We start from the raw sequence: 10,241 nt of genomic DNA on the forward strand, positions 1-10,241 counted from the left end.
TGGCTATCCAGGGAATAGGGAACTGCTCATTTTGAGGCTGATATACCTGCCTTTCACTACAAGCAAAAGCGTCCCAGGAGCCGTGCACGATGCCATTCTCGAAGATCTGATCTTCCCTAGAGAAATTGTGGGCAAGAGAATCCGCGTGAAACTAGACGGCAGCAGATTCATAAAGGTCCATTTGGACAAAGCAGAACAGAATAATGTTGAACACAAGGTGGAAACATTTTCAGGTGTCTACAAGAAGCTCACTGGCGAAGATGTTATTTTTGAGTTCCCAGAATTCCAGCTGTAAAGTGCGAGAATGACTGAATAAACAGTTTAATTATTCATTAAAAAAAATACTCTCTTTTATCCTTCTGGTCTGAGTCCATCACATTACTAATACACAAATCTTATGTGGGGGTGGGGAGCAGTATGAATTATCAAATGGGGGGAGGGATTGCTCAGTGGTTTGAGCATTGGCCTGCTAAACGAAGGGTTGTGAGTTCAATCCTTGAGGGGACCATTTAGGGATCTGGGGCAAAAATTAGGGATCGGTCCTGCTTCGAGCAGGGGGTGGGACTAGATGACCTCCTGAGGTCCCTTCCAACCCTGATATTCTATGATTCAATGAATCCTGCAGTGGGGTGAAATGAACACGGCACACAGGCTAAGGAGAATGATTTATTAGCACAGTAACCAAAGGAAAGTAACAATAACAATAACCACAATGTCCCAAACCCTCCCTGAAACTCATCACTCAAGACAGATTTGATTTGAAAAATAGCAAATCCAATAGTATTGTAAAGTAACAAGGAGACTATCAGATCTACTGCAGTTCTTCAACTGAAATTCCATAGCAGATGGGGCAATTTTTCCCCCAGAGTAAAAAGCTTGAATCAAAATTTTGGAGAAAAAAAAAAAAAAAAAAAAAACCCCGTGAATTAAACCTCCTCATTTGTGCCACTGTTTCTTCCTCTCTCCTCAGGGCCACACTCGCCTGGTGCATCACCCTTTATGGAGCTTGTTATGGCACACAAGACAGCGCTAGAACAACAAAGGAGAAAGTCTCAGCTCACTTCCAAAGGATGGATTCTTTCACCCGCTGTTCCATGAAGTGGGTTGCACAGTAATGGATTTAGTATCAGAGCAATGTGGTGAGAGAGTTGGAAACATTTAACCTGATTAGGGTCAGATGTGACTATTGGAAAGAAAGCATTTTGAGAGAGTTAAGAATTCAGTGATTTTTATTCAGACTTTTAAGAAGGAGAATAAAATTTTCTTTTTACCAAGTAGGCACCTTTCACAGTCCTGGAATTCCAAAGCACTTTACAAAACTGAGTTTGTAGTTAATACTGCAGCTTTTAAAGGAAATGCAGCAGTCACCAACTCATGTCTACTCAGGCAAAGGGGTTGATTTTTTCAGTTGTGTTAGCTTAATACAATTGAAGAGTCCTCTTAACACCCATATCAATGCAAGCTAGCACCTTTGAAGTCACATTAGGTGCTCATTTAGTAGCCTATGTGTGAGACTACATTATGACACAACCAGCTAATATGCCTTCTACGAGGTTACCCTGCATGTTCATGGGTGTTATGGCCAGTCAGAAAATCAGCATTTCCAAGATGTGGTTTCCAGGCATGCAATTTTCTGTTCTCTGCAAGATCCACATGCAAGTGGTAGATTTCACATACAAAGCAGATGGTGTGAAAAGTCTCTCTCGCTTGCATTTTCATGCAGAAAGCAGCAGGTAAAATGTACTGTACATGCAAAGCTGGCTGGGTGGAGATCCCTTTAAAATATGGCTGCTACAATGTTGTAGTATATCTCTGTGGACAATAAGAGCCAGACTGGCATGTGGAATCATTTGGGAATTCTCCCAGTGCAAAAATGCCCAGGGCCAGCTATCGCTTAGGGGCAGGAGATGGCTTTCTAAAAGATATGAGAGCTGCAAATCTTCAAGTGTACATTTTTTGTAACCTGATATTTTTTTTAAAGAAACCTCCCTATTGCAGATGCTGCAGAGGAGTATCAAGGGGCAGTGATATGGTGCCGAAAGAACAGATTTCACACCTCTCAGAAGCCTTACCTTAGAAGGGTGGCAATGGGCAATGCTGGGCTTCAATCCTGGTGCTTTAAATATTGGGATTTTTCCTAAGTGGAGATAAACTGAAACAAACAAACACATCTTTCAGCACTCTCAGCCTGCAAGGAGCCACATGCAGAATTTCACGTATCTGCCAAGTTTAATCATCATAGCATTGAGCACTGGGAGACAATATAATTGTTGGGTGGGAGTGATCAGCAAAGCTTTATGGTGGATGGAACAGGTCTTTCAGGTTTGCAGGAGCCATATGCATTTACAGTGCTATAGATAATGTTAGACAAGAGAAATGCACCCTTTGCTTGGTTCTCACTCAGATCAGATTGGTGACTGCCCATGCTATGAGCAGGGTAAATCTCCTGGAAAACCTGGCACATTTTCCTTTGGGCTTATGGGGTTCTCAGAGTGAATTCGGGCTTCATCCTACTCGTCTCCTTGTGCTGGCTTCACTGGAAGATCCAGGTGGGCAGAGAGAGCTCGCAGGATCAGGGGCCCAGAGATCAACCACATTTGCCCTGTCATTTAAATCTATCCCACACAACACCAAAGTGGGTCAGAGATTTTGGTATTCTAGTTGAAGGATACCTACGGCTCTGTGTTTGGGAGAGAAGAACCCAACCCCATGGCAGAAAGGAAGCTAGGCTGGTACAGCTGAGTGCCCTCCATCCAGGGAACGCGGATGTGTGGCCTCCAGCCAGGACATGTATTTAGACATTGTACCTGCGTTTTTCAATTTAGTTTTTCCACCTCGCTGATGGGCTCAATTTTTCACCCTATTTTCTCGTTTTTTCCCATCCTGCCCTTTTCCACAGCTTCTCAGTGAAACATGAACTCCATTTCTGCAAATGGGCCCAGTCAGACCCCAACACGGCATCTGAACAACCCCCAGCCTCAGTTGTTTGACATCCAGACCCAGGTGCCAGGGTTGTGGCTTTAGCCCATCTCCACCAGTACTGAACTAGGCAAGGGGACTTTGCCCATCCCTCTGTTGCACACTGGGTTGATTGGAACCTAAATGTGACAAGTGAGCCACAAGGAAAACCCAGCACATCTTTTCCACTTGCTTCCATGGGCTTTCTTCAAAACCCCGCAATCTGGGACATGGCTTTGCATCTCTGCTATGGGACCACTTCACTGCTGCTGCTACAGATCTGGGCAGCAAGCAATCTGCTGCCTAGCACATGGAACAGACGAGCAGTGGTCCAGTGTTTCTACAGGGATTATGGCTCTCTGGAAGCACCTAGAGATCCACTGCCCAGAGGCATATAAGAAGGCTGCCTCTCAAAGGCACAAAATCAGAGAAGCTACTAATCATGAACACTCTAACTAGGGTTTTGTAATGAGTGAACGTACCAGGATATATAACCGCAGGGTGTTCCCAGGGCAGTTAGTGAACTTGTATACAGTTTGCAAACTCAAACTAGCTTAGAGGACAAAAAACCACACCCATCCTTAGAAGGAGGCGGATCAAGACGTGATTTGAAGAACCAGCTTCTAGGCCCAAATTAAAGGGGCACTCATGTGTGTTCCTGATTTGGTGCATGCATCTGGTCTTAAACAAATAGAAATCAGGCATGTGCCAAAGTGAACTTTGGAAAATTTGGGCCTCAGTGTTTGGTACTATACACACCCCATTATTAAATATTTATACTGCAGAAGCGCCCAAGGGACACAACCAGGCCCAGGTGCCAGGCAGTGTACAAACGTCATAAGTGATACTCCCTGCCCCAAGAGCTTGCAGCTAAACGATAAAACATAACTAGTGGACATGATAAAGAGACGCTCAAGGCAGGACCTATGGAGGGGGGAGGGGACAGAATCCAGAATTCATGTACAGATGCAGTAAGCAGCCCATTATGCCGCAGCTTCGTTACTGGTTTAGTGCTTGGGTTTCTGTTGGTCGGAGAAAGCTGTCTGGGAGAGGAAAGCTTTAGAGGGAATTTCAGTAAGCAGACTGCAGGAGCCTTTACATTTCTCGAGTGGCTTTCCTGTGTGATTTTGGGCTCTCTCTCTCTCGGACAGCCCTGTCAAAGGGAATTCTCAAGATAGTGGGCAAGTGAGAAGGGAATTTCACTCCCATAAATGCCCTTTTTTAAAAAAACAAAGAGTCTCCATTTCATAACTCCTTTTCTTACAGTCACCATCTAATGAAGGCAGCAGCATGTGTCCTGCCTACCTACCTTAGGAAGACAGGGAGAGCCTTTTGCAAATTAATGCATGAGGCATTTGTGATCACTTAACCGCCGCACACAGAGATGTAGACTACGTACTTGGCAGACAAGAAATCACTGAAGAAAACATCTAACCAGACTTACAGTTGATCTCCTTTAGTATAATTTTCTGGATGAAAGCTCTCAGGGGCTCATGAAAACGTACAATCTGAAACACAGAGATGACTTAGTAAGTACATCAACAACATGAAACTTCTACAGATGTCACCCAAACGATCTCGCAGCAACTGGATTTCAGCTGGGCCTGGAAGAACATCAATATATTTGTTTTCTAGAAGTGCAGTTAACAGATCCATTTAAGCTTCTGTGAGCACTTCAGATCCATGCCCCTGTCCCTCGACTGGCTCCCAATCAGATTCAGATGCCAGTTTAAGGCCTCAGTCCTAACCTTCAAAGCAACTAATGGATCAAAGCCCCAGCTCTGTTACAGACCAGATTTCCATCTATGAACCACAAAGACATTTGCACCCCACTGGGACAATGGAGATCACAAAGCTGAGGTCAAAGCATGTGAGAACTGGGGACAGAGCCTGGGTCAAGGAGTTCCACTTGTGGAATAAGTTTCCAGAGATGAAGCTAATCCAGAATGATACTCACAGCAGAATGACACACTCAGCATTGATCCCCCTCTTCTAACCACACACCTCCCAAAACACCTACCCCCAGCACAGTCTTTTACCCCAAAAAGGAAGACGTGCCAGTGACTCCAGGAAGTCCCGTAGAGATTTTCCTATTGCTATTAATTTTACATGAAAGGTGCTCAGATGCTACAGTGACAGGCAGCAGTATAAAATGCCAAGACACAGTGATCCATTGACCTAAGCCATGCTGGGTTCGTACATTTTTCAAAGGAGAAAGAATCGTTTGATGCGTGGGAGCAGCAATGACTTGTCCAGTATTCTAAAGCCCATCCTCCCCAGCCAGGGCCAATATCCCTCTTCCTTTCCCTTCCAGAGGGCACTTTCTGCCCTCAAAGCCACAGAGCCCAGGCACGCTTATGCAGTGCTATTTCCCATCAGACAGAGGAAAACTGATACAACCATTCAAAATTCCAGAGCTTTCATAAAATCATTTAAAGCCTTTTGTTCTGGATGCAAAAATGCCAAGCTGCCCCACTAGGTAGCTGGAATAGCAAAACATGGGTCTTCTGAGCAAAATAAAATGGTACAAGACTATGTAAGAAACCTGCAGTGGGTGGTTACTCCCCGCCACCTTCCAACAAAAATCTTCATTTAAGGCAACAATAATAAAGTTTGGTAAGAACATAGTGTTCATTGAGCCATAGATACAGGCCCCTGGGGCCATGGGTGGCAGAGAATAACTGGAGCACACAGAACCCTAGCCGTGCCCTCTTCCTTGCTCCCCCATGCCCTATATTGGTGACTACAATAGAGCGCTCTCCCCATCTCTGAGCTATGAGCAGCCGCTGCGTATTCTGGCGTTCCCCCGGGGGCCAATATTCTGCTGGAATGATGTAAAGGAGCTGTGGAGAATCAGGCTCCTGATTTCTAACAAATGTTTGTTTCTGCTTCCTAGCATACCACACACATTAATACAAGCAAGGACTTACCTTGACGGGGCCCACGGCTGAGGAAAGAAGCTTGAAATGCAAACTGTGGAAAAAAGAAACCAGCTCAGACTTACCAATCACAAAATCATTAGCCCATAGTTTAGGTCCCCAAATATCTAAAAACCTAAAATCCAGGTGGTAAGGGAGCCACATTGCTCTCTTTATTGCCTATCACTTCTGTTCAGGATCCTATTGTTTAAGAAAAAAGAAAAGGAGGACTTGTGGCACCTTAGAGACTAACCCATTTATTTGAGCATAAGTTTTCGTGAGCTACAGCTCACTTCATATCCGATGAAGTGAGCTGTAGCTCACGAAAGCTTATGCTCAAATAAATGGGTTAGTCTCTAAGGTGCCACAAGTCCTCCTTTTCTTTTTGCGGATACAGACTAACACGGCTGCTACTCTGAAACCTATTGTTTAAGATGAACACATTCTGGATAAAATACTTGGAAGACTTGATACCTGTCCAGGGATGCAGTGAATTGAACCTTCCCTTCAACCAGCTGAAGAGTGGCAACCAAGCCGAGTTTCTGCAAGGAGGAAACGAGGCAGCAAATCAGCTGATCTGAGTGTCAGCACCTGAGCTCTGAGAACAGACCATCAGCTGCAGAATACAGCAGAGACACTTCCTCTCTGCTTGGGTTAAGTTACTCAGAGAAAGGAAACCAACAATCAGAGGTGAAAGTAAGCCGGTACAGTGTACTGGCAAGAGCCCGTACACCGTGCCGGGCCAGACCGGCTTCCCCAGGCTGGTGCTTTAAACGGCACTGGGCTCCGCGCAGTGGCCGGAGCCCCGGGCCCTTTAAAGAGCCACCTGAGCCCCGCTGCCGGAGCCCCTGGGGTAGCAGCGGCAGGGCTCCAGCCGCGCTTTAAAGGGCGAGGGGCTCCAGCCGCTGTGGGGAGCCCTGGGCCCTTTAAAGCACCCCGGGGCTCCAGCCGCTGTGGGGAGCCCTGGGCCCTTTAAAGCACCCCTCAACCCCCGCTGCTGGAGCCCTGGGGCTCCCCGCAGCGGCCAGAGCCCCAAGCCCCTTAAAGAGCCACCAGAGCCCTGCTGCCGGAGCCCCTGGGGTAGCAGTGGCAGGGCTCCGACGGTGATTTAAAGGGCCCAGAGCTCAGCTGTGGTAGCAGCAGCCGGAGCCCGGGGCCCTTTAAATTGCCCCTGAGCCCCGGGACTCCCAGCTGCCTCTGCAGCTGGTAGCTCCAGGGGTGATTTAAAGGCCCAGGGGCTCCCAGCCGCAGCCGGAGCCCTGGGGCCTTTAAATCCTGATTTAAAGGGCCCGGGTATGTAAAGGCCACCTCTTCCGGTCGAGGCCACACCCTCCTGCTCAGGACTCCGGAGTACCGGTAAGTCCTTTAAGTTACTTTCACTCCTGCCAACAATGGTCACTGTGAATTCACCGCTACCAGGCAAACACTCAGAAGCGTAAGCGAAAGCCTTCTCTTGCCACCTCGTTATTACTTTCATCAAGGGGCAGAAAGGGAAAATCAAGTGGCCCAAGATCTTTCCCACAACCCAAGACACTCCCACATTCCCAGGGTAGCTGGGTAATTCTGCTGCATTGATCAGGGAGGGGATAGTTTAAAATGCTTTCCTGGCACTTCAATGTCAACACCCTATTGAGCAGCACGGAGGCAGTTAGCTCCTCTCAGAACGGTTGGGCCAAGAGGCCCCCATGGATTCTGTCAGACCATGCAGTCAGATGGCACCAGCTCTGCGTCAGGTCACAGTCTGCCCACGTTCAGAAGGCCTGGTCGGCGGCCGGAAAGGGCACACTCCTCTGTTTTAATGACACACAAGCTTGGATTCCGCAGGACCTGACGGAGCCGCGAGAAACATGCTGCTTCCGCCAAGTGCTGAGTCCCAGCTCAGTCCACCCGCACACCACGAGCACAAAGTGCCACGGACAAGGTCTCATTTCCTCCTGGGATACTGGCCCCTCCTGAGCCAGACTCTGTCTAACTGCAGGGTTCAAATCTCAGCTCTCGCAGCATGATGGATTTGCCCTGGGACTGTGTATGAAGTTTAAAGCTGGAAAGCAATAACATTTCATTCACAAGGATGGGACAATGCTCTGGAAGCTGGACTGTGGTTATTCAATATGGCCTGGAGCAGAGTGCATTCTTCAGAGGCTCTTCTTAACCAGAGCTGGGGTCTACTGAAAACCATTGCTCAATGCTCAGCTTTCACAGTTATTAGCAAGATGCTGCTCCTCCAGCTGCAGAATCACGCGCGTCACAGACCCAGAGCACCTACGCATCTATGTGAATGAATGACATTTTGCTGTAAACCCAAACCCATCCATCAGCCTCTGCGTACAGAAAGCCAGTATCCACTGGGCAGCAGCTCCTCCATTTTTCACCCTTTGAGATGAAATCTGAGCTTTCTATCTTAGTACTTACTGCTTTCAAAGCAATGAGGAGCACAGGTTTCTTGGTTCCTTTTTTATCCATTATCTCCAGGCTGAGAGTGAGATTCATGGCACACAGGTTCACATCCAGACTGACCGTCAGAGGTTTGACTAGTTTGGTAACGATGAGCAGTGAAGAAGAGATTGGAGTGCAGTTTGGGCACTGTAAGGACAGAGGGGCCAGGGACTAGATTTAACCAGAAAAACACACACAACAAGATTGATGTGGGCCCTCCCGTGGACCTTGGAGAGGAAAGACAAGGAAACGACAGGCGACAGCAAGGGCATGATGAGCTATTCTGAGCCCCTGCAGTAGGTGGAGCAGTAAATGCTGTGTAATCCCCAGAGACACACCAGCAAATGCAGATTTTGACTGTCCTGCTTGTGTGATCTCAGAAGTCACATCAGCCCCAACACCTCACTGGGATGGAGATTCATGTAATCTTACGCCCTCTTCGCCCCCGTTTTCTATTAACAAACACTGCCTCCTCTCCCGACTGGCTGTTTCTTTCCAACAAAGATGAGCCAATTTTCTTCAAGAGCTTGCAGCTTTCCATTTCAGCAGTCAGGGCCCAGGCTGCAGTAGGACAATACTCCCCTCTCTCTGGAGGGGCTGCTTTTTTCTCAGAGGGTGCAAGACCATCAGTCCATGCAGCTAGAACAAAAAAAACCAAACAGCAGCACCGGGAGCAAGAGCCAAGGCCCCAGGTGCCACGGCCCCTATGCGGTCCGGCACGGAATCAACACTTCAGCCATCAGCAAGGTCTGTTGTGCAGTGGGATAAGTAATGTGACATTTGGTCCGACAGAGAAATGATCAGTGTGTGACTGAGGGGAACTCACCTTGGAAACAATCAGTTCAGAGAGGATCAGCTCCAGGGAGAGAGTGTCAAGAAACTGAAACAAAAATGAATGCGACAAGGTGGGTGAGAACACGTCAGTCACTGGACCAGCGTTTGCTGGCGAGAGACAAGCTTTCAGGCTGCTTGGAGCTCTTCTTCACGTCATGCTCTGCGTAAGCTCCATAGCTGGTCTCTCTCACCAACAAAACTTAGTCCAATAAAATATATCACCTCCCCCACCATCTCGCTCTGATATCCTAGGCCCAACACAGCTACCCCAGCATTGCATACAAAAATTAATAGTCAGCTGGAAGCGTCAGGTTTTGCAGCACCTTCCCCGGCACTGGGTCTCATCCTCCTCCTCCTTCAGGGGGGGGAGCCCCCGCGAATGGGTGTTTTTGTTTTGTGGTTTTAACAGGTGAAGTGTAAAGGTGCTGCAGAGGGCACAACGGGTGTTGGGGGGACAAGACTTGGTGGCTCCTGTGCCCCAGGGGCTGCCTCTGAACCTGGAGTACCCAGCTCCAAAGAGCGTTTGAGCACCAGCTGTTTTGAACTAGAGGGAACCAGGGGACATTTTAAATCAACTGCAGCTCATGTACAGTTTGACCTCATCTTGCCAGACTTCGCAGGAAGGTTCTTCTTTGCCATCACAGGCAGTGTGGGTGAGATTTGGAACCAACCTATTTTCCCAGTCACACCTGCTGAGGTATGAGCAAGTGAACATAGGATTTAGCTGAACAGATCTCTGTCCTTGTTCCCACTAAGCTCTGTGTATTGCACTGAGTTTCAAGGATGGAAACCCCACCTGGCAGAGTCAGTAAAGGTCTTCAGTGCTATTTGGCTCTTCTCCATAGGCTTTTTTTTTTTTATTATTCTAACCATATTCTGTAGGTTCTTCCCCCTAGCCCAGGCTTTCTATGGCTTTTAATTAACAAAATCCAACCCGTTTCAGGTGAACGAAGAACAAACAGCTGCATCAGTAAGGACATAGCTTTGCACAGAGATCTCCAAACCTCACGGAAGCAGCACCATACCTGATCCGGCTCCAGGCCTAGAAAGCTGGAGATTAGACCATTTCAGCATTTGCATAAAACATGCGTATTT

The 10,241-nt window shown here is 47.6% G+C and overlaps 1 long non-coding RNA gene across 1 annotated transcript; it reads right to left on the reverse strand.

Moving 5' to 3' along the window:
• Positions 1 to 2,072: 2,072 nt before the first annotated feature.
• On the reverse strand, positions 2,073 to 5,986 carry LOC140896856 (uncharacterized). Its single transcript, XR_012154626.1, has 3 exons — positions 5,889 to 5,986; positions 4,403 to 4,466; positions 2,073 to 2,152 (listed from the first exon to the last, which is right to left on the reverse strand). It is a non-coding gene; the product is annotated as an uncharacterized lncRNA (long non-coding RNA).
• Positions 5,987 to 10,241: the final 4,255 nt, after the last annotated feature.

This window comes from Lepidochelys kempii, chromosome 13, assembly GCF_965140265.1.
Source record: "Lepidochelys kempii isolate rLepKem1 chromosome 13, rLepKem1.hap2, whole genome shotgun sequence".
Classification (NCBI taxonomy): domain Eukaryota; kingdom Metazoa; phylum Chordata; order Testudines; family Cheloniidae; genus Lepidochelys; species Lepidochelys kempii.